This window comes from Saccopteryx bilineata, chromosome 4 (genome assembly GCF_036850765.1).
Source record: "Saccopteryx bilineata isolate mSacBil1 chromosome 4, mSacBil1_pri_phased_curated, whole genome shotgun sequence".
NCBI lineage: Eukaryota > Metazoa > Chordata > Mammalia > Chiroptera > Emballonuridae > Saccopteryx > Saccopteryx bilineata.
Genome location: NC_089493.1, coordinates 271764574 through 271789762, shown reverse-complemented (window position 1 = coordinate 271789762; position 25189 = coordinate 271764574). Strand labels below are relative to the sequence as shown.

The 25189-nt window shown below is 37.9% G+C and overlaps 1 protein-coding gene and 1 non-coding gene across 5 annotated transcripts in view; one reads left to right on the top strand and one right to left on the bottom strand.

Annotated features, from left to right (window-relative positions):
- CALN1 (calneuron 1) overlaps positions 1-25189 on the top strand; it is a 535700-nt gene that overhangs the window by 59347 nt on the left and 451164 nt on the right. The gene's annotated exons all lie outside the window — the stretch shown is intronic.
- On the bottom strand, positions 1258-1451 carry LOC136336815 (U2 spliceosomal RNA). Its single transcript, XR_010731606.1, has one exon. It is a non-coding gene; the product is annotated as a U2 spliceosomal RNA (small nuclear RNA).

Genomic DNA, 25189 nt, shown 5'->3' with positions numbered 1-25189 from the left:
AAAAAAGCTAGATTCCATCTAGAAGTTTATGAAAATAAAGGTATTTCTTTTTCCATCCAAATTCATGGGGCCCTTGAATCCTATCCACAAGCACCCAGGCCCCCCAGGACCCCCCGGCTGGTGTGTTTCCGGCATAAGTGGCAGCCCTGCCCTCTCAGTTCTCAAGCTAGTGCTCCTTCCTTCGGTCCTTCTAGGGCGTTCTCCCTCCTTTTTTAGGAAATTGGATCCCCCCAGACGGAATCCACTGCCTCTGACCTCCTCTCCCTCAGGGACAATCCGTAGCCCTCAATCCCCCTTGTCATAGGTACCAGGAATGATCCGGCAAAGTATTGCACTAGCGCATGCTAATATTCAGTCTGAGCCCAAGTCAATGACTTCTTACCTCAGGTCAGAACAGCAGGTGCTTGACTTCTTAGGGAGACAGGAGGCTTTAGGCCAACCCTTCTAGGCAGAGAAAACTTGGAAAATTAAAGATTTAGACCTCTGAATTCTTTTCTTGGTGTAAAGAAGATCCCTTTGACTGCCTTTCAGGTTTATTTTTTTATTCAGTGAGAGGAGGAGAGGGAGAGACAGACTCTCGCATGTGCCCTGACTAGGATTCATCTGGTAAGCCCACTAGGGGGCAATGCTCTGCTCATCTGGGGGTTGCTCCATTGCTCAGCAACTAAGCTCTTCCTAGTGCCAGAGACAGAGGCCATGGAGCCATCCTCAGCACCTGAGGCCAACTCACTTCAATCGAGCTGTGGCTGCAGGAGGGGAAGAGGGATAGAAGCAAGAAGGGGAGGGGTGGAGAAGCAGATAGTTGCTTCTCCTGTGTGCTCTGACCAGGAATCAAACCCAGGACATTCACATACTAATCAGCGCTCTACTACTGAGCCACTGGCTAGGGCTGACTGCCTTTCAGGTTTAATGGTGAGGCTGGAGCCAGGAAGGAGGAGTGTATACTACAGGAGAAATAAAGGAAAACTCTCTCCATTTTCTGGTGAGGGGTTAGAGGGAGAAGGACAACTGATGAGGAAGGTATTCTGCTTCTGCCTCTTTCTCAGCATTCAGGCACAAGGGCTTCTGCCTCACCCATTCATGGGGACTTTGGGAACCCACCAAACAGGGCATCTGTCCCAGGATGCTGCCTCTAGTCTAACTAAATGTGCGGAGAGTGGAAAAAGGTGACTCCCCCACGTCTCTCAGTGGGCAAACACTGAATGAAGAGTTTGCTAATCTGCTGAGTGGGCACAGAAAGGTATGCCTAGAACAGAGGATGGATGCTCTCTTCCCTCCAGACCTGGATGGAGGGCAAAGCAGAGACCCAAGGATGTGCAGCCGAATAGAGTGGAGAGGAGCCAAATAGCAAGGGCAGGGACCAGGACTCCTGAAAGCATTGTACACACTAGAAGAAGGAGCCTGAGTTGCCAGTTCTACACTTGATCTTAGCCAAAAGGCCGAGAAGCGATCTGAGTTGCCAGTTCTAAACTTCAGGTTTGAAGGCCAGCAGGTGTCTGTGACCCTGTGACAAGACACATTGCCCTGGGAGACAGTATGAGAGACTAAACATTCTTTAAAGCAAACTTTATTTTGGAGGGAAACATCTTTAGGTTTACAAAAAGTTTGAGAAGGGGGTAGTATAGAATTCCCCTATAACTAACACTCATTTTTCTTTTAGCATTGCACATGAATAGGATGCACTTGTTACAATTAAGAAACCAATGTTGATACGCTATTATTAACTAAGGCCCATACTTTATTCCCATTTCCTTAGGTTTTATCTTATATTCTTTTTCTCTTCTAGGATCTTATCCAGAATATGAGGTTACATTTAGTTATCACATCTTTTTTTTTTTTTTGTATTTTTCTGAAGCTGGAAATGGGGAGAGACAGTCAGACAGACTCCTGCATGCGTCCGACCGGGATCCACCCGGCACGCCCACCAGGGGGCGATGCTCTGCCCCTCCGGGGCATCACTCTGTTGCGACCAGAGCCACTCTAGCGCCTGGGGCAGAGGCCAAGGAGCCATCCCCAGTGCCAGGGCCATCTTTGCTCCAATGGAGCCTCGGCTGCGGGAGGGGAAGAGAGACAGGGAGGAAGGAGAGGGGGAGGGGTGGAGAAGCAGACGGGCACTTCTCCTGTGTGCCCTGGCCAGGAATTGAACCTGGGACTTCTGCACGCCAGGCCGACGCTCTACCACTGAGCCAACCGGCCAGGGCTAGTTATCACATGTTTTTAGGCTTCTCTTAGCTGTGAGAGTTTCTCAGACTTTCCTCGTTTTTGATGACCTTGAAGTTTTGAGGAGTCTTGTAGGTCAGGTATTTTGCAGAATCTTCTCAGTTGGGATTTGTCTCACGGTTAGACTGTGGTTAGAAGATTGGGGGAGGAGGACCACAGTGGTGAAGTGCCATTTTCATTACATCATATCATTACGTACTATACATGTGATGTCACTGTTGATGTTGATCAACCTCTCCCGAGGTAATGTGTGTCAGCATTCTCCACTGTAAAGTTACTCATTGCCCCCTTTCCATATGGTCTTCTTTTGAAGAAAGTCCCTATGGACGGACTACACTTAAAGTGAGGAGTTATGCTCCACCTCCATGAGGACCGAGTATCTACATAAACTATTTAGAATCCTTCTGTTCAGGAGATTTTGTCTCTTCTTCCCTATTTATTCATCTAATCATGTATTTACAGACATATGACTTATGGGTATTATTTTATATTTTGGGTAATAATCCAATACAACTTGATTTGTTTTGTTGCTCTAATGGCCGTAGCCTTGGCCATCGGGAGCTCTTGGTTCCTGTTCTGAACACTTACTTTCTGGCGCTAGAATATGCTCATCTTGTGTATTTCCTGTCTCAGCTCCCTGGCCTGGTTCCCTTTATTAGAGAATGGTATTAGAAACCAAGATCTGAGCACTAGGTGTGTTTGTTGCTGCTCGGTATTATTGCTTCTAGGTTCTCTCAGCTGACAGAATAGGGAACTATAGCTGTGTGCATTAACTTTTGTGTACGCACACATTTATACGTATTTCTAAATGAAACCATCTGTATCCAGATAAAGGTAAACATGGGCTTAAACTGATGTCTCCCACTCTAATCCTGTGCCTCATGGATCATTCCAGCATCCTCCCCCCCCCTTACCTATTTGTAAACTCCCAGTCTAACAGGGAGAAATCTGGCTCCCCCTATCCACCATCCATTTATAGTTGGCCCTTGAACATTGCAGGGGTTAGGGGCACTGACCCCCACGCAGTTGAAAATCCATGTATAACTTTAGATTTTGCCAAAACTTAACTACTAATAGCCAACCGTTGACTGGAAGCCTTAGTGATAATGTGAACAGCCGAATAACACACATTTTGTATGTTAGCTATAATATATACTGTATTTTCATAATGCTAAACTAGAGAAAAGAAACTGTTATTAAGAAAATCATAAGGAAGAAAATTACATTTAGAGTGTTTACTGAAGAAAATTCATGTATAAGTGGACTCATGCTGTCCAGACTGTGTTGTTCAAGGGTCAACTGTACTTAATTGTTTAATTGCAATACAGATGTATAGTAGTAGTACATGATCATTAACACATACACTGGTGGAAAACAACTTGATCAACTAAAATGCTTATGTATAGTTCCTTTGCCTGTAGTGTTACAGACTCCACTCATTTCCACAGTAACTTATGTCAGCACTCCCCCACACTGCTCCCTTCAGGGAGATTGCTTCATACATTGTAACACAGATTAATTTGTCCATTCTGCATTTCACCCTGGGATTCTATGGGCCTGCTCAATGATTCTGAAAATTTGCACACATTAAGGTTCACTCGGTGCTGCAGTTCAATGGGTTTTTTGCCAAATGCATATTGTCATGTATCCACAATTACAGTAGCATGGGGAATAGTTTCTCTGCCCTAAAATAACCCTGTGCTTCCCCTATTTAACCTAACTCCTGAACTCCAGAAACTACTGATCTTTTTATGCCTCTGTAATTTTGTCTTTTCCAGGACATGATATAATTGAAACCACCCAGTATGTAGTCTTTTCAGACTGTCTTCTCTCACTTACACATATTCGTTTAGATTCATCCATGTCTTTTTGTGGCTTGATACCTCATTTTTATCGCTGGATAATATTCCATGTTATAGATGCACTCACAGTTTGTTTACTCACCTACTGAAGGACATCTTGGTTCCATTCAGTGTTTGGTGATTATAAATAAAGCTGCCAAATATGTATAAATCTTGATAGATTTATAAATAAATGCTATAAGCCTGATTGCATATTTTTGTGTGGATGTAACTTTTGAAATTAGTTGGGTAAAAAATGAGGAGTGTGATTGCTGGATAGAATGATAAGACTATGTTTAGCTTTGTAAGAAACTTCCAAACTATTTTCCAATGTGGCTGTACCATTTTTGCATTCTCACCAGCCAGGAAGAAGTTCTCTTGCTTCATATTTTCACTAGCAACTTGTACTGTCTTTTCATTTTTAGATGTTAGCCACACTAATATGTATGTAGTAGTGTCTCGTTGTTTTAAATTTGCATTTCCTAGTGACATATGATGTGGAGCATCTTTTCATATGCTGTTACCATCTGTATGTTTTCTTTGGTGAAATGTCTGTTAAAATATTGTCCCCACTTTTTTTTTCCATTAAGTTATTTGTTTTCTTATTATTGAGTTTAATGATTTCTTTGTATAATTTGGTTATAAGTACTCTATCAGATACATGTTTTTCAAATATTTTCTCCCAGTTTGTGGTTTGTCTTTTCACACTCTTAGCAGTGTCTTTTGCAAGCAGATTTTAATTTTAATAAAGTCCAACTTATCAATTTCTTTCATAGATCATGCTTTTGGTGTTTTATCTAAAAGCTCATTACCAAACACAAGATCATTTCTTTCTTTCTTTTTTTTTTTGTGTTGTTTTGAAGTGAGAATCAGGGAGGCAGAGACAGTCTCCCGCATGCGCCCAACCAGGGTCCACCTGGCAAGCCCATTATGGGGCAGTGCTCTGCCTATCTGGGGCACTGCTCCATTGCAATCGGAGCCATTCTAGCGCCTGAAGTAGAGGCCATGGAGCCATCCTCAGCACCTAGGACACCCTTGCTCCAATGGAGCCTTGGCTGCAGGAGGGGAAGAGAGGGTTAGAGAGAAAGGAAAGGGAAGGGTGGAGAAGCAGATGGACGCTTCTCCTGTGTGCCCTGGTCGATAATCAAACTCAGGACTTCCACATGCCGGGCCGACAAGATCCAATCAACCAGGGCCCACAAGATCATCTTGATGGTCTCCTATATTTTCTTCTATAAACTTAATGGTTTTGCATTTTACATTTAGATCTATAATTCATTTTGAATTACTTTTTATGAAAGGTATAAGTTCTATGTCTAGGTTAATTGTTTTGCATATGGATGTTTAATTGTTCCAGCACCATTTCTTGAAATCAATGTTTGCTTTTCACTTCCCCTGTGGTCTTCTGGTCTCCCAGGACTGGCCCTTGTAGAAATATGTATGCATGTGCACATTTGCAGACACTCACCTCCCAAGGACAAACAGTATCCCCAAAGATAGCTCTGTATGAGTCCACATAAAAGGAGAGAATTATTTTATTAAAGTCAACATAATCTGCAAAATGTTCCTAGAGAAAGGAGCATTTTGCCTCCTTTCTCTAGGTCATACTTAGAGATGCAATTTTGCACCTGAAGTGAGGATTGTTGTGTCAATAATGCAACAACAGAGCGAACTGTTCTACATCCTTATTTCACTGTGGATTGGCTATTTGCTGTGAAGTCACTGGCTTTTCTATTGACTGGGCAGGAACCAATTTTTAGATAAGGCTTTTATCCTCTTGAGTATAAAGACACACTCCCATTTCCTTCCAGAAAAACCTCTGGGAGGCGTAAATGAAATATGTACTTGTAGTTAAACAAGGACCCTCTGTGCCAGCGGCTAGGGGCTAAAGTGAAGACAGCATCACATAAGTCCTACTCTTCAAGCTCACGTTCTAACTAAAAAGTAGACTTGAGTTAAAAATGCAGTGGTAAGAACAGTCACCAAGCAGCATTTTTCTGCCTGCCTGGCACTCTGGAACTCAAGCTTCCCAATGTCTCCAGCACACTGTTTCTCACACATCTGTGTACCCGGGTTTAAGACACTCTTACCCAGTGGTCACCATTTTTCTCCTGTCATCATCAAGGTGATGCTTCCTCTTCTGTGAGTGTCTGCTCTCTTTCTTGACAGTCAAGTTTCCATGGCTGTCCCTCATGGATGTGACCACTGTTGGGACACAGCGGGACAATGCCCAGGGACTGAATCAGCTGAAGGGCTTACCACCAGCACTTACTGTTTCGATTCACCTGAATCTTAGAGGGACTCCTCTAAGAGACTTGGTTTTTCTTTTTTTGTTTTAGATGATTTCTTCCTACACACTCCAGTGATTCCCCACCTCCATCCTTGAATTGTAAAAGTTTTACCAGTGTGTATCTCCATGTGAATCTCTCCTTATTAATTTTGCCAGGAAGGGGTGATCCACTGTGATCTTCATACGTACTCTTAATCAATTCAGAAAAAAATTTCTATGATTGTATTTTATTATTATTATTCCTTTTCTATAGCTTGGGTTTATTTCTTGAGAACACCTATCATTTTTAGGTTGCATCTCCATTTCTTTGCCCTACACACCTAACACATTTTTCTTTTAACATGTTTATATCTTTTTTTTTTTTTTTTTGTATTTTTCTGAAGCTGGAAACAGGGAGAGACAGTCAGACAGACTCCCGCATGCGCCCGACTGGGATCCACCCGGCACGCCCACCAGGGGCAATGCTCTGCCCACCAGGGGGCGATGCTCTGCCCCTCCGGGGCGTCGCTCTGCCGCGACCAGAGCCACTCTAGCACCTGGGGCAGAGGCCAAGGAGCCATCCCCAGCGCCCGGGCCATCTTTGCTCCAATGGAGCCTTGGCTACAGGAGGGGAAGAGAGAGACAGAGAGGAAGGGGGGGTGGAGAAGCAAATGGGCGCTTCTCCTATGTGCCCTGGCCGGGAATTGAACCTGGGTCCCCCGCACGCCAGGCTGACGCTCTACCGCTGAGCCAACCGGCCAGGGCCTAACATGTTTATATCTTTGTCCTTCCTTTCTTTCTTTCTTTCTTTCTTTCTTTCTTTCTTTCTTTCTTTCTTTCTTTCTTTCTTTCTTTCTTTCTTTCTTTCTTTCTCTTTCTTTCTTTCTTTCTTTCTTTCTTTCTTTCTTTCTTTCTTTCTTTCTTTCTTTCTTTCTTTCTTCTGGGAGAGCTCTTCCAATTGTTCATAACAACCCTTTGGTTTCTTTTCAATGAAATGTCGACCCTTTGTTGCTTCTGATATGCCTTTTAAATCTGCTGCCAGATGTTTCTTTGCTTCCTTCTCATTTTTCTATCTGTATTTCTGCCTTCCCCTTAGTCTGTTCTCTCCCTGCCTCAGTATCCCAAAGTCTGTGTCTTCCTGTATCTTTTATAGTGACCCACGGACAGTTTCTAAAATTTATTTCTGTTTTTTAAGACGTCATCATCAAGAATAGCTTTCTTTGAGCTTTTGAGACAATATTTTCCTCTCTACATGTTGCAATGTCATCTGATAGGCTGCACATTTGACTTTTTCATTCTTACTGAAGCTTGGTATTTGCTCATTTGTGGAGTTTGATACCCATTTGGCCGGGGGCTGTGGGACTGGGCAGGGATCTTCTCTCCTGACTGTGGGATTTCCCGACTCAGTTGAGACTTCCTAAAATTAATAAACAAAATATGTACTGCTTCCAACTCTCTATTTATAATGATTTTCATATATATTATATTTTAATAACAAATATGCTATTTATAATAATTTTTCTTCTTTTGCATATGCCAGGAGGTATACTTGGTTTCTTGCACAATAAGTTGTGTAGTGAATTAAAGCAGAAAGAAGAGCTGGATTATAGGGACAAAGAGTTGCAAATGATGTTAACAGGCTCAGAAAATATTCTTATGCACCTGAGTGGTGTGGCGGACACCTCGTTTTCAGGTCCCTGTAGCCTCCATGTTCTAGAATCAGAGTCAGACTAAGGAACACACCATCTGTACTGTTGCTCAGGTTCTAGACCAGGGGTAGTCAACCTTTTTATACCTACTGCCCACCTTTGTATCTCTGTTAGTAGTAAAATTTTCTAACTGCTCACCGGTTCCACAGTAGTGATGATTTATAAAGTAGGGAAGTAACTTGACATTATAAAATTTATAAAGCAGAGTTACAGCAAGTTAAAGCATATAATAATAATTACTTACCAAGTACTTTATGACTGATTTTCGCAAAGTTTGGCAGAATAAATCTTTATAAAACAACTTACTCTAAATCTATCTTTTTATTTATACTTTGGTTGCTCCACTACCGCCCACCATGAAAGCTGGAACGCCCCCTAGTGGGCGGTAGGGACCAGGTTGACTAACACTGGTTTAGATAGGTAGATAGAATTATAATTCTCTACTACATGTGTATAATTTTATCTGTCACTTTCTATGCAACAAAACAAGTGTGCCTCCTGGTATATGCTATTCCAGGAAAAGTGTTGTAAATGGGTTATTTTTTATTGAAAAATATTGTATGTTTTTCAATAGTTGGAATTCAAATATCGAAAGCATTGTAATAGAGAGATAGATATAGTTATGAATATAGAATTATAATTACAATTTATCTATCTTTCTATAGAGGGCTAAAATTACTGAAACAAATGAGAAGTTTGGTGGCTATTAACTGATTTTCACACATAACACCTAAGTAACTAGTAAAATATTGGTTCTACTATTACTAAAATGAGAGTTTCTTCAAGTTGTGTAAAGTCAAGTCCTCCTTGGTAGTGTCCTATTTCTGTTGGATACTTTTGTGAATGTGTTTACGCAAGGTGAAACTTGGTCTATGTCACCAACATTGTGACTAGAGAAAAACTGATACTACCTAGAGCTGACAGTCTTAGTTAGAATTCTGAAATAATATAAGGAATGGTGGAGTGTTATTTACAGAGGTTGAGCAATTTTCTAAGTATAACTCTTGTATTAAGCGAGATAATTCAGAGAGAGCATTTAGCCCAGTGTCTGGAACATGGTAGACATCCTGTAACTGTTAGCTAGCACCACTGTCATTAATTGAATATACTTTCTCTAAGGTTAAACCATTTAATAAGCCTTCTAAAAACTGTCTTATTATTAGAGAAAATAAGAATGAACTATGTCATTAAGATAGACTTTGTCATACTAACCTAAAATCTTATTGGCTTAATAAAATAGATATATGTGTGACTCCCATGAAGTCTAACACAGATGGAGACATTCTTCCCTATCTTGTAACTCTTCCATGGAGATCACAGGGTCTTCAAGGGTCATCTTGCAGAAGAAGAAGGGGAGGATCACACCAGGTTTTAATTGCTCTGAAGGAAATGGTTTAGGTCATTTCAGAATGCATCTTGCAACCCAGAACTAGTCACCTGGCACCAATAACTGCAAGAGAGGATGAGAAAGACAAAGGAGCTCATAGAGAGATCATGAGTCCTCATTGATTCCACCACAGGCTAAAAAGGAGGGAATCTGAACTTTGGACAAGAATTCAAAATCAAATTTACATAAATTATTTTTATATTATTCAGACAAGGATTAAATTTTAGCCAATTCTGTGGAACAGGGAAACACACAAATTAATAATAGTTCAAAAGGAGAAGGTTATAATGTTTAAAACCCATTAAGTACCTGTAAAAAACACCTTAGTTTGAAAATACAAAGGTGATTCTAAAACAAAAGTTTAAGTTTCAAATCCCCACTAACCATTGACCAATATTGGGGGAAAAAAATCATTTTGAAGAAGGTTCAAATGACTAGCTTTCCAAGATACTCTGGAGTCTAGAACCGGCTTTCCTGGGAGTCAGAAATAGATAGTAGGTTTGAATCGAACCCTATTCAATGTATTCTGGAATTACTTGTCCTGTTCAAATAAAGAAGTGAATGTATTTAATTTAAAAATGGTATTGCCTTTTTAAAAAATTTTATTTAGAAAAATAAATTTAACAGCATGATGTTGATCAGTAAGAGTACATACTTTTCAGGTAAACATTTTTATAGCATTTGAACTATTGATAATGTTGTATATTCATCACCCAAAGTCAAATCATTTTCCATCACCTTATATTTGCTCCTCTTCATACCCTTCCCCCACCACTCCCCTACATCCCACTTCTCCTGGTAACCACTTTACTTTTATCTATGTCCATGAGTCTCAGTTTTATATCCCACCTATGTGTGGAATCATACAGTTTTTTCTTTATCCAATCCTCTATGTAGGGACACTTTGGTTGTTTCCATATCTTGGCCACTGTGAATAATGCTGCAATGAACAGGGGGGTGCATGTGTCTTTATGTACCAATGTTTTTGAGTTTTGGGGGTGGATACCCAGTAGAGGGATTGCTGGGTCATATGGTACTTATAGTCTTAATTTTTTGAGGAACCATCATACTTTCTTCCATAATGGTTGTACTAATTTGCATTCCCACCAGCAGTGAATGAGGGTTCCTTTTTCTCCATAGCCTTTCCAACACTTATTATTACCTGTCTTGTTGATGATAGCCAATCTAACAGGTGTGAGGTGGTATCTCATTGTAGTTTTGATTTGCATTTCTCGAATAGCTAGTGAAGGTAAGCATCTTTTCATATATCTGCTGGCCATTTGTATGTCCTCTTGGGAGAAGTGTGTGTTCAGGTTCCTATTTTTTAATTGGATTGTTTGCTTTTTTGTTGCTGAGCTTTGTGAGTTCTTTATATATTTTGGATATTAACCCCTTATTGGAGCTGTTGTTTGCAAATATCTCCCATTTCGTTGTCTGCCTATTTGTTTTCTTGTCAGTTTCTTTTGCTGTGCAGAAGCTTTTTACTTTGATATAGTTCCATTCATTTATCTTTGCCTTTACTTTCCTTGCCCTTGGTGTCAAATTCATAAATTGTTCTTTATGGCCAAGTTTAGTACCTATGTTTCCGTCTATGTAATTTATTGTTTCAGATCTTATACTTAGGCTTTTGATCCATTTTGAATTAATTTTTGTGTAGGGTATATACAGTCTTTCATTTCTGATGCAAGTAATTAAAAAATTATACAAGTAGTTAACAATTATATCTTCAAACAACCCATTTTGGGTTTCATTGATTTCTGTTTTCAATTTTATTGATTTCTGCTCTTTATTTTTCCCCTTTATTCTGCTTGTTTTGTATTTATTTTACTTTTCTTTTTCCAAGTGTCTTAAGGTGAAGCTTAGATGACTAGTTTGCGACTGTTCCATTCTCATGTAAGCATTTAATGCTATGTCTGTAAACAGATCAATTCCACAAGTGTATTTTGAATTTTGTTTAGCTCAAACTATTTCTTAATTTTCCTTGAGACTTTCTCTTTGTCTCATGGATTATTTGTAAATGTGGTATATAATTTATTTGTAAATGTGGTATATAATCTATTTAGACATTTCCCACAATCTTTTGGTATTGATTTTTAGTCTAATTCCATTCTCTGCATGATTTAAATTACATTAACTTTATTAAGGCTTTTTTCTTTTCTTTTAATCACCCAGAATATAATATAACTTGGCAACTGTTCCATTTGGACTTGAAAAGAATATATATTTTGTTCTTGGGTTTAGAGCTCTATAAACATAAGTTAGACCAGTTGATTGATGATATTATTCAGTTCTACATTTTTGCTGATTTTCTGCTTATTCATCCTATCAATTACTGAGAGAGGAGTGTTAAAGTCTATATTGGAGATTTGTCTACCTCTCTTTTTCAGTTTGCCAGGTTTTGCTTTGTGTATTTTGAAGCTCTATTGTTATGTGCACACACATTTAAGATAATTATATGTCTTGGTGAATTCATTCATCATATAATGTGCCTCTTTCGCCTTGTAATTCTTTTACTTGGAAGTCTACTTTATCTAATATTAGTATAGCAATTCTAGCTTCTTCTTAATTAATATTTACATTGTATATCTCTTTTCTATCCCTTTACTTTTAGCCTACCTCTATTATTGATTTGGAGCGAGTTTCTTGTATACAGCATATAGTTGGGTCATGATCATTATCTATTCTGGCAATCTCTGTTTTTTAATTGTGTTTAAACTATTGACCTTTAATATAGTTATTAACATATTTGGATTTCTGCCTATAATTTTATTGTTACTTATCTATATATATCCTCTGTTTTTCATTCTCTTCCCTTTTTTATTCCTTTGGGTTAAACATCTTTTTAGTATTCCATTTTAATTTGTTATTATTATTGACTATGTCTCTTTGTATAATATTTTTACCTTTGCTGTAGGAATTACAATATACATATTTTCACAATCTAATTAGAATCCATATTTTAAAATTATTTATCGAAATATGTTTTATTGACATAAAAGATACATAGCATGAAATAAAATCCATACATTTAAAAATCTATAACTGCCCTGGCCGGTTGGCTCAGCGGTAGAGCGTCGGCCTAGCGTGCGGAGGACCCGGGTTCGATTCCCGGCCAGGGCACACAGGAGAAGCGCCCATTTGCTTCTCCACCCCTCCGCCGCGCTTTCCTCTCTGTCTCTCTCTTCCCCTCCCGCAGCCAAGGCTCCATTGGAGCAGAGATGGCCCGGGCGCTGGGCATGGCTCTGTGGCCTCTGCCTCAGGCGCTAGAGTGGCTCTGGTCGCAATATGGCGACGCCCAGGATGGGCAGAGCATCGCCCCCTGGGGGGCAGAGCACCGCCCCTGGTGGGCGGGCCGGGTGGATCCCGGTCGGGCGCATGCGGGAGTCTGTCTGACTGTCTCTCCCTGTTTCCAGCTTCAGAAAAATGAAAAAAAAAAAATAAATAAATAAAAAAATAAATAAAAAAATAAAAATCTATAACTGAGGCCTGACCTGTGGTGGAACAGTGGATAAAATGTCGACCTGGAAATGCTGAGGTCACCGGTTCAAAACCCTGGGCTTGGCTGGTCAAGGCACATACGAGAGTTGATGCTTCCAGCTCTTCCCTCCTTCTCTCTCTCTGTCTCTCTCTCCTCTCTCTCTCTGTCTCTCTCTCCCTCTCTCTCTCCTCTCTAAAAATAAATAAATAAATACAAAATAAAAAATAAAATAAAATAAAAATCTATAACTGAGGGCCCGAGCTGGTTGGTTCGGTGGATATAGTGTCAGCCTGGCATGCAGATGTCCTGGGTTCAATCCCCAGTCAGGGCACACATGAGAAGCAACCATCTGCTTCTCCTCCTCTCCCTCTACTCCCTCTCTCTCTCTTCCCCTCTTGCAGCCAATGGCTTGATTGGTTTGAGCGTAGGCCCTGGGGGCTGAGGATAGCTCAGTTGGTTTCAGCATTGGCCCCAGATGGGAGTTGCTGGTGGGATTCCAGTCAGGGTGCATGTGGGAGTCTGTCTTTCTAGCTTCCCTCCTCTCACTTAAAAAAAATATATATATATTTGAGTAGTTGATAGTATATTTACAATATTGTACAACTATCACAGCTATCTAATTTCAGAACATTTCTGTGGCTTCAAACAGAGATCCCGTACCTCCCATTTTTCTCTTCTCTTCTTTCAGCACAACCATTAATCTTCATTTTGTGTCTACAGATTTGCCTATTCTGGACATTTTTAATAAATGGAATCATATGGTATTTGGCCATTTGTCAGATTTATTTCACTTAACATAATGTTTTCGGGTTCAACCATGTTGTAGTTTGTATCAGTACTGCATTCCTTTATTTGGCAGAATAATATTTCATTGTGTGAATATACTGTGTTTTGTTTATTTAGTCATCATTTGATAGACCTTTTGGGCTGCTTTCAATATTTAGCTATTATGAATAATAGTGCTATGAACATTCATGTACTCAATTTTTATGGAAACATATGTTTTCAATTATTTTTTTGTATATCCTAGAAGTTGAATTGCTAGGTACAATAGTAATGGTATGTTTAATTTTTGGAGGAACTGCCAAGCTATTTTCCAAAGTAACTACATCATTTTATATTCTCACTAGTAATGCACAAGAGTTGTAATGTCTCCATATCCTTGCTAACACTTGTTAATTTTGTTATTATTATTATTATTATTATTATAGTCATCCTAGTGGATTCTGTTCTCATTGTGGTTTTGATTTGTATTTCTCTAATGACTAACTATCTTTTCATATGATTATTGATCACTTATATATCTTATTTGGAGAGTAAATCTTTTGCTCATTTTAAATGAATTAATTTTTGTTATTGAGTTGGAAGAATTATTTATATTCTAGATATTAACCCATTATCAAATATATAATTTGAGAATATTTTATCTCAATCTGTAGGTTGTCTTTTCACTTTCTTGATAGGGTTCTTTGATTCACAAAAGTTTCTAATTTTGATGAAGTGCAATTTACCTATTTATTTTTCAATTGCTTGTATTTTTTGTCATATTTAAAAGGCTGTTGCCTAATCAAAGATCATGTAGATTTACAACTGTTTCCTTCTAAGAGTTTTAATTCTTACATTTAGATTTTTGATAAATTTTTAGTTCACCTTTGTATGTGGGGTGAGGTAAGGGGTCCAAATTTTTCCTTTGGCATTGTGGATAGTCACTTGTTCCAGCATCATTTATTGAAAAGACTGTTATTTCCATAATGAATGTCTTGGTACTCTGGTCAAAAATCAATTAATCATAAATATATAGTTTTTATTCTAGAATTCTCAGTTCTATTCCTGTTTCTTCTTATGCCAGTACCAAACTGTTTTGATAACTGTAGGTTTGTAGTAAACTTTGAAATCAGAGTCAGTACACCAACTCTCCAACTTTGTTCTCTTTTCTAAGATTGGCTACTCAAGATCCCTTGAAATTTATGTGAATTTTAGGATAAGTCTGTATATTTTTGCAAAAGACAATGGAATTTTGATAGATGTCAAATTTAGAGAGTATTGTCCTTTAGTTATAATTTAGATATAATTTCGGTTGGCTTTTTGAACATTTTCAAAATAGTATTTTTGAAGTCTGTGTCTAGTAAGTCCAACATCTGGGTTTCCTCAAGTATAATTTCTGTTGATTGTCTTTTTTCTTTATGGACCATATGGATCATATATTTCTTTGCATGTCTTGTAATTACAATGGAATAATTTTGGAAATTAGATCTTTTCCCTCTCCTCAGGATATGTTGTTGCTGTTTGTTTTAGACTTTGTTGTTTGTTTAGTGACTTCTCTAACTCAGCATTATAAAGTCTGTATATTTTTGTCATGTGTTGCTTCTAAAGTCTCTGTTCTGTTAACTTAGTAGTCAACTACTGAACAGAGATTTCCTTAAGCTCTTGAAACCAAAATATCTCCTGGTCTTTGCAGAGGGACTCTTTGAGGAGGCATGCCATCAACACTAAGTCAGGAAGTTGATGACTCTCCCATAGTCTTTACTTTCCACTTGCATAGAACCTGAAGATTGGCCAGAGATGTGTACTTTGGGCCTTCTTAGGTCTTTTCTGAGCATGCTTACAGTCCTGGGAATGTATGTTACCTCCTAAAGCCCTGGGAATATGTTGGAGCTTTTCAAAATATTTCCCCCTAAAAATGTTTTATTTCCAAGGATTTCCATTTAAACGTTCAGGTTAGTCTTACTGTTTACCCTAATTGTTATTCATTTGCTCAGGCAGTAGTGACTGAAACATTTGTCTGTAAATGTTTTCAACTAATGAAAACATTTGTCTGTAAATGTTTTCAACCTGGGTAGTGGCTTTCACACTGATGCATTTTAAGTTAGGTGAGATAAAGTCAAGATTTTTGAGCCACCAGACAAATAAAAGCAAAATAATTATAATTCTTTGTGAAAAGTTTTATTTTTCTATCTCTGGTACCAATATTGGGGTAAGCTATTATTTTTTTTCCTTTTTGTATTTTTCTGAAGCTGGAAATGGGAAGGCAGTCAGACAGACTCCCGCATTCGCCCGACCAAGATCCACCCGGCATGCCCACCAGGGGGTGATGCTCTGCCCATCTGGGGCGTTGCTCTGCTGCAACCAGAGCCATTCTAGCACCTGAGGCAGAGGCCACAGAGCCATCCTCAGCACCCGGGCCAACTTTGCTCCAATGGAGCCTTGGCTGTGGGAGGAGAAGAGAGAGACAGAGAGGAAGGAGAGGGGGAGGGGTGGAGAAGCAGATGGGCGCCTCTCCTGTGTGCCCTGGCCGGGAATCAAACCCGGGACTCCCGCATGCCAGGCCGACGCTCTACCACTGAGCCAACCAGCCAGAGTGAGCTATTATTTTTAAGGCTACTAGATGATCTGGGAATCAGAAAGTAGGAGTTAACATGCCACAAAATTTTGTTCTTACCAATATTCAGCTCTTTATCTTGAATAAGTGGTTCCTGGATTTCTGCAAATTTAGCTATTTTGCAGACTTCCAAAAGAGATTAATTCCAACTTTTAAAAATTCTGCCTTTTTTGTATTAATTCATGAGGAGCAGAATTTTAGAGTTCCTTACTCTGCCATTTTCACTGATGTCATCCATATCTTACCACTTCAAGTGGAATGTAGATATTTCATTACTTTATAGGACCCTTTATTCTCTCTTATTATGTTGTAGTTGTTTTATATCTTACTTTTACCTGCATTGGAAATCTCATCAGATAATGTTATGATTTTTACTTTTACCCACAAAGCATATTTCAACAGGAGAAGAATAGTCAGTCTATTATATTAACCCAAATACTTACCTTAATATTATTTTCCTTTATTCCCAATGTTACCAGTTTCCTTTTTGTATCATTTACTTTTTGTCTAAAGAACTCCTTTTAACAATTCTTTTAGAGCAGGTCTGCTAGCAAGAAATTATCTTTGTTTTCCTGTATCTGAGAATGTCTTCATTTCCTGAAAGATATTTTTGTTGTCTATAGAATTCTTAGTTAACAGTTCTTTTCTTTCGGCACTGTAAAAGTGTTGTTACACTTCTTTCTGGCTTTCCTGATTTTTCATGAGAAGTCCAAAGTTATGTGAATCACCATTCTCCTATAAGCAATTTTTTGTTTGCATTGCATGATTTTTATGGATCTATCTTCAAGTTCTCTGGCTCTTTCCTTATTATCTTATGTGGAGCTTATCAAATGCGTTTTCATTTTGGTCACTGTATTTTGAAGTTCTGGAATTTCTATGTGGCTATTCTTTCTATCTTCTATTTCTTAGCTGAGAATTTGTATCTTTTCATGTTTTAAAAAATATTCACCTTTACTCCTTGGAGCATTTTTTTATAACTGTTTTAAAGCATTTGTTAGATAATTTTAATGTTTATTCCTCTTGGCATTAACATATGTTGGTTATCTTTTTCTAGACAAGTTTAGATTTTTCTGGTTCTTTGTATTTTGAGATTTTGGGACTGTTTCCTGGCCATTTAGAATATTACTTACATGACTCAGGGTTTTATTTACACACTTTGGACAATGTTTTTTTTTTTTAGCTAGGAAGTCAGACTGGTTGGTTTCAGACCTCATGTTATACCCAGTTTTATATTAGTTGTGATTCCAATTTCAGTTAAGTTTTCAAAGGCTTTGTATTGCTGTTCAGATCTGTTCTGTGTATGACACTGGCTAGTTTGCCAACTGGGCTATTGTCTAATATATTGTTCAGTTCTCAAAGTCTCTATGTGCTCATGATCAGTCTGCTCATGTGGGGTTAAGCTCAGAAGTTTAAAAACAACTCAAAGTAGTCTTTTAACAAACTTTTCCTTATCCATGGATTTGTTAGCACTTTTCATTTCCCTGGAACTCCACTGTGGTCTTCCAACTAGAAAGCTACACCTTAAGTTATCCCACAGTCTACTGTCCCCTTATTTTTTATTTATTGGTTGTCAGAGAGAGAGAAGAAGTAAGACAGAAAGAGAGAGAGAGAGACATCAATTTGTTGTTCTTCTTACTTACATTCATTGATTGATTATTATGTATGCTCTGACTGGGAATCAAACTCACAAACTTGGTATGTTGGGATGACTCTAACCAACTGAGCTACCTGGCCAGGGCCTACTGTACCCATCATGCAACTGCATGTTCTCATTCATCAAGTCAGAATTTGAGGCATCTCCTGGAGCTTTCTCTGCTGTGCTAATACTTACTTTCAAATTTCATGTTGCACTGCATTCAGGCATGGAAGTACCAGAAGAAAGAAATGATAAACTCATCACTAGTTGGTAGTCCTTTGAATTCTGATGTTCTTCATTATCTACCTGTTAGTATTTATTTTCAGAATCCTCAAATAGCCACTTCATGCACTCTTTCATAATTTTGGGCTGCATGCAGTGGGAGATATAGGGTTATATTCGTTTCATCTTATACAGAAGAGAAAGCCTAATCAATTGATTATTTAAAAACAAAAGTGTTTTAAAGACATATCAATGGAGAAAGGATAATTGTGTCAACAAAACTTCCAGGTAGCTATATGTAACATGCATACATGTATACATATGTACATACATACTTCAATTCAACATCTTACCATAAATATAATACTTAACTCATAATGAATCATAGGCTTAAATGTAAAGCATAAAATCATAAACTTCTAGAAGAAAATACAAGAGAAAACTTTGTGACCTTGGGTTAGCAAATATTTGAAAATATATGATTCCCCCAAGTATTTCCATAAAATTTATTAATTTAATATACTAGACTTATTTAAATTAAAAACTTTCTCTTTGAAATACACTGTTAAGAGAATGAAAAGACAAACCACAAAGTGAAAATATTTGCAGATCTCATTTTATAAGCGATTTGTATCCAAAACATATAAAGAGCTCTTCAAATTCAATAAGAAAAGAATCTAATATAAAAGAGAGTGAAAGATATAACCAGATAATTAATCAAAGAAAGTATACATGTGGCAAATAAGCACCTGATAAGATATTCAACATTATCAACATTAGGAATATGCAAATCAAAAATACAATGAGATGGAATTACACACCTATTAAAATGTCCAAAATTAAAATGGCTAACTATATTAAATGATGGTGAGAAAGTATAGCCACTGAAATGCTCATACACTGCTGTGGACATATAAAATGGTACAATCACTTTGCATAAAAATTCAACAGTTTCTCAAACTGTTAAACACATATCTTAGTGAATACATTAGTTAATACATTCTTAATACATCTGTCATATAACTTGCCATTCAACCTCTAGGTATTTAATCAGTATAAATAAAAGATTTGTTCATACAAAGATTCAAACATGATTGCTTATTGCAACTTTATTTGTAATAGTCAAAAATTGGAAGCAACCTAGATGTCCACCAAGAGATCAGTAGATTAACAAATTATGGTATATTCATACAATAAAACACTACTCATCAAACTATTTTTATATACACAATTATGGATGAATTTCAAAATAATTATGCTGAAATAAAGAAGCCAGATAAGAAGAATGCATACAGCACATTCTGTTTCTGTAAAGTTCTAGAAAATGGAAACTATAATGATCCTTATGGGTGGAGAGAGAAGATGAAAGAAGTGGGCAGAAAGGGGGCCCTGGCCACTTGGCTCAGTGGTAGAGTGTTGGCCCATCATGTGGATGTCCTGGGTTCAATTCCTGGTCAGGGAACATGGGAGAAGCGTGATCTGCTTCTCCACCCATCCCCCTCTCGCTCCTCTCTTTCTCTTTCTCTCTCTCTCTCTCTTCCCCTCCTGGAACCGTGGCTAAATTGGAGTGAGCTGGCCCCAGGCGCTGAGGATGGCTCCATGGCCTCTGCCTCAGGCACTAAAAAATGGCTGCTGTTGCCACGGAGAAAGGACCCCAAATGGGCAGAGCATCACCCCCTAGTTGGCTTGCCCGGTTGATCTTGGTTTGGGTGCATGCAAGAATCTGTCTCTGCCTCCCCTCCTTTTGCTAAATAAATAAATAAAATAATTAAAAAAAGAAGTGGGTAGAAGGGGTTAAAAGGAAACAAAAGACTTTTGGGGGCAATAGATATATTTATTATTTATTACCTTGATTTTGGTGGTGCTTTCATGGGTATAGCATGTATTAAAAACTTATCAAACTGTGTACTTTATATGCAGTTTATTACATGTCAATTATACCTCAATAAGTCTGTTTTACAAATGGGTTTTCAAATCATTCTCTGTGTTGGTTAAGTCAGCATAAATTCCTTTAGTTTTTTGGCTTATGATTAAATTGCTATTTTCTGTGTGTGTGTGTGTGTGTGTGTGTAAATTCACAATTTCATTAGTGGTCATTTGATAGAAAGTATATCAACCACTTTTGGTCTCCCTCCATATTATCTTCTAGTTCTTACTTTTATTGCTTCATTCATCTTATGTTCCCATTTATAACTGTTTTTTTTTGTTAGTTCTTGAATTAAATGGTTGGTTAATTTATTTTCATCCCTTCTGTTAAATTGTGTTTTTATGTATGTAAACCTGTTGGAGTGGCCAAGTGCACAGAAGGAAGTCAAAGTCATGTTGGATCCCTCTCCAGGTAAGGACACTATGAACTATTCTGCTAACATGCTTCCTGTCATCTCTGTGCATGCATATGCTTTGCATGTATGGATGTATCTCTGTGTTTGTGTATGCAGAAAAATACCCAATCATAAATATACAGATTACCACAAACTGAACATACCCATCTAACCAGCACTCAATCAGTTAAAAGAACATTGCCGACATCCACATCCCAGAAGCCATCTTTGCATACACTTCCAGTCACAACCTACTCCCCACAAACCCAAAGATAACTATTGTTTTAACTTCTAATGACATAGATTACTTTTGCCAAATTTTAAATTTTATTGAAATATAATCATGAAACATGTATCTTACTTTATCTGTCTTATTTCTCTCAATATTTGTGAGTTTCACGCATATAGTTTTAGAGGGTTGTAATTCACTCACTATCATTGAAACATATTCTTTCTCTATTGTGTGAATATATCATAATTTACTTGTCCATTTTCTTGTTAATGGGCACTTGGGTGGTTTCCAGTTTGGGCCTATTATAAATACTGCTGCAATAAATATTCTAGTGCAACTTTTATGAGCATATAAATGCTTTTGTTATTGGTTATATACATAAAAGATATTGTTGGGTCATATTCATGCAATTGAGATGTATATAACTTTGAATTAATGGCATCATATTAGACAAAATATTTTTTAACTTACTTTAATCACTGAAAAATAAGTTATAGACATCTTTCCAAGCCAATTTATAGTATTTATTCTATGAATGTACCATACTTTAATCACTCATTTACTTTGCTTATGATTTTGCACAAATATAAATGGTGCTATATTCCATATCTTTATTTAATTAACTGAAAATCATTTTATAGTAAGTACTTTGAACTGCATCCAAGGGTATATCCATGTACATTTAATATCTGATACATATTATTGAGCTTACTTTTTGAAATGAGGCACAATTTACATTTTCACCAATATTGATGAAGAGGAAACATTTTCTTATACTCTCATTCACACTGGATTTTCACAGTTTTGAGTCTTGTCAATCTGATAGAAAAACAATAACCTCATATTTTTGCTTTAAGTTATATTTCTTATAAATATATTTCTCATTTATGTACCTTACTAATTATTTTATTATCTTTTTCTCGTTGATTTATAGTTCTTTAGCCCCCCCCCCCCTTATTGATTTGTGTGTGTGTTTGTGTGTGGGAGAGAGAGGGAGAGGGGAAGAGGAAGGGAGACTGAGAGTGAAGCATCAATTTGTTATTCCACTTAAGTTATTCCATTTAGTTGAGCACTCATTAATTGCTCTTGTATGTTCCCTGACTGGAGATAGATTCTATGACCTCGGTGGACCAGGACAACACTTTATCCATTGAGCCACCTGGCCAGGGCCTGATTTTTAGTTCTTTATGTGTTCAGAAAAATAATAATTTGACTAATATTTATATTGTGAATAATTAGTTCAGGCTTTTGTTTACCTATTACCTTGGTTATATATGTCGTGTTTGCTGCCATTTTGGCATACATTTAGATTGTTGTCATTGTTACTAATATTATTTTCTTTTTTCAGTAATAGAGTCAACTTTATAAATCTTTGCCTTGGTGTCAGGCTTTTATTTTATACTTATTTGAAAAGATAACTATGTATTTAGGCATCTTCTACAATAATTCCAAATAATTTCAAAATTTTCAATAATAAAATACATTTTATACTAGCAAGGTATAATGTTTTTCGGGAAAGGGAAAATACATATTTTTAAATATTTATTTTTAAATTATTAGTTGATATTAAGTATTATATTAGTTTCAGGAGTATAATAACATAGTGCTTAGACAATTATATAACTTACAAAATGTTCCCCTAATAAGTTTAGTACCCACCTGGCCATCATAGTTATAATTTTATTGAGTATATTATTTGTACTGTAATTTATATCCCTGTGACTATTTGTCTTGTTTTCTTTTAAGTGAGAGGAGGGGAGATAGTGAGACAGACTCCTACATACTGTCTGACTAGGATCCACCCAGTGATCCCAGCCTGGGGCCAATGCTCAAATCAGTTGAGCTATCCTCAGCACCTGAGGCTGATGCTCAGACCAACCGAGCTATCTTCAGCTTACAGGGCCAATGCTTGAACCAGTCGAGCCACTGGCTGTGGGAGAGGAAAAGAGAGGGAAGGGGGAGATGGAGGGGAAGAGAGATGGTTACTTCTTATGTGTACCCTGATCAGAGATTGAACCCAGGATGTCTACCCCTGGGCCCATGCTCTAGCCACTGAGTTGACTGGTCAGGGCCATTCCTGTGACTATTTGTAACTATCAATTTGTATTTTTTTATTGATTTTAATTTATTGTGTTTACATAGATTCTAGCATCACCCGAATGCATCCCCCCTCCCCTGTATCCCCCTCAACCTGTCCCTTGCCCCTATCCCCATAACGCCCTCCCCCTTCCCTTCAGGTTTATCCCATCCTATCATCCCCTTTCCCTCTGTCCCCTTTTCCTCTGGTCCCTTTGATCTCTCCTCTGTCTCAATTCCGTTCCTCAGTTCACATTGTTCATTGGATTCCTCAAATGAGTGAGTTCATATGATATTTTTCTTTTTCTGTCTGGCTTATTTCACTTAACATAATAGTTTCCAGGTCCATCCATGTTGTCGCAAAAGGTAAGATTTCCTTCTTTTTCATGTTCCCATAGGATTCCATTGTATATATGTACCACTGTTTTTTAATCCACTTGTCCACTGACAGACACTTGGGCTGTTTCCAGATCTTCGCTATTATGAACAATGCTGCCATAAACATGGGGTGCATTTCTCCTTTTGAATCAGTGGATATGGTGTTCTTGGGATATATTCCTATAAGTGGGATGGCTGAGTCAAAAGGTAGTTCCATTTTTAATTTTTTGAGGAATCTCCATACTGTTTTCCACAGCGGCTGCCAGCACCAGTCTGCATTCCCACCAGCAGTGCAGGAGGGTTCCCTTTTCTCCACATCCTCGCCAGCACTTATTCTGTGTTGTTTTGTTGATGAGCATCATTCTAACTGGTGTGAGGTGATATCTCATCGTGGTTTTAATTTGCATCTCTCTAATGATTAGTGATGTTGAGCATTTTTTCATATGCCTATTGGCCATCTGTATGTCCTCTTTGGAGAAGTGTCTATTCATTTCTTTTGCCCATTTTTTGATTGGATTGTTTATCTTCCACATGTTGAATTTTACAAGTTCTTTATAAATTTTGGTTATTAACCCCTTATCAGACATATTGTCGAATATGTTCTTCCATTGTGTAGCTTGTATTTTTATAAATTGGACAGCTACCTACAAAAAAATGAAACTAGACCACCAACTTACACCATTCACAAAAAACTCAAAATGAATAACAGACTTAAATGTAAACCATGAAACCATAAGCATCTTAGAAGAAAACATAGGCAGTAAGCTCTCTGGCATCTCTTGCAGCAATATATTGTATTTGCTGATTTATCTCCACGGGCAAGTGAAATAAAAGGATAAACAAATGGGACTATATCAAACTAAAAATCTTTTGCACAGCTAAAGACAATATGAACAGAATAAAAAGACAAGCCACACAATGTATTCCTTTTTTTGTGTGTGTGTGTGTGGCAGAGACAGAGAGAGGGACAGACAAACCAGAAGGGAGAGAAATGAGAAGCATCAATTCTTCGTTGAGGCACCTTAGTTTCTCATTGCTTGCTTTCTCATATGTTCCTTGACTGTGGGGCTACAGCAGACTGAGTGACCCCTTGCTCAAGCCTATGACCTTGGGCTCAAGCTGGTGAGCCTTGCTCAAACCAGATGAGCCCGTGTTCAAGCTGGCAACCTCGGGGTTTCGACCCTGGGTCCTCCACAACCCAGTCCGACACCCATCCACCGTGCCACCGCCTGGTCAGGCTCAATTTGTAGTCTTAATCCTTAATCCTTTTGCTTTTTTCACCAAGCTCTCCAAAACCCCTCCTATCTGACAACCATCAGTTTATTTTCTGTATCCGTTAATTTGTTTCTGTTTTGCTGTTGATTTGTATTTTAGATTCCACATTTAAGTGAAATCACATGGCTCTTGTTCTCTTTCAACTTATTTTCACTTAGCATTATATCCACTAGGGCCATATACATTGTCACAATGGTAAGATTTTATTCTTTTTATGACCTCATAATGTTCCATTGTATATATGTACCACAGCTTTATTCAATCATCTATCAATAGATACTGGCTGCTTCCACATCTTGGCTGTTGTAAGTAATGCTGCAATGAACATAGGGATACATATATCTTTTTGAATTAGTATTTTGGATTTTTTTCAGATAAATACTCAGAAGTGGGATAGTCAAGTCATGTGGTAGTTCTGTTTTTAAGTTTTGAGGAAACTCCATAATGTTTTCCACAGTGGCTGCACCAACTTGTCATCCCACCAATAGTACAGGAAGGTTCCCCTTTCTCCACATCCTTGCCAACACTTGTTTGTTGATTTATTGATGATAGCCATTCTGACAGAAGTGAAATTATATCTCATTGTAATTTTTTTTTTTTTTTTTTTTTTTACCGAGACAGAGAGAGAGAGTCAGAGAGAGGGATAGATAGGGACAGACAGACGGGAACGAAGAGAGATGAGAAGCATCAATCATCAGTTTTTTGTTGTGACACCTTAGTTGTTCATTGATTGCTTTTTTATGTGTCTTGACCATGGGCCTTCAGC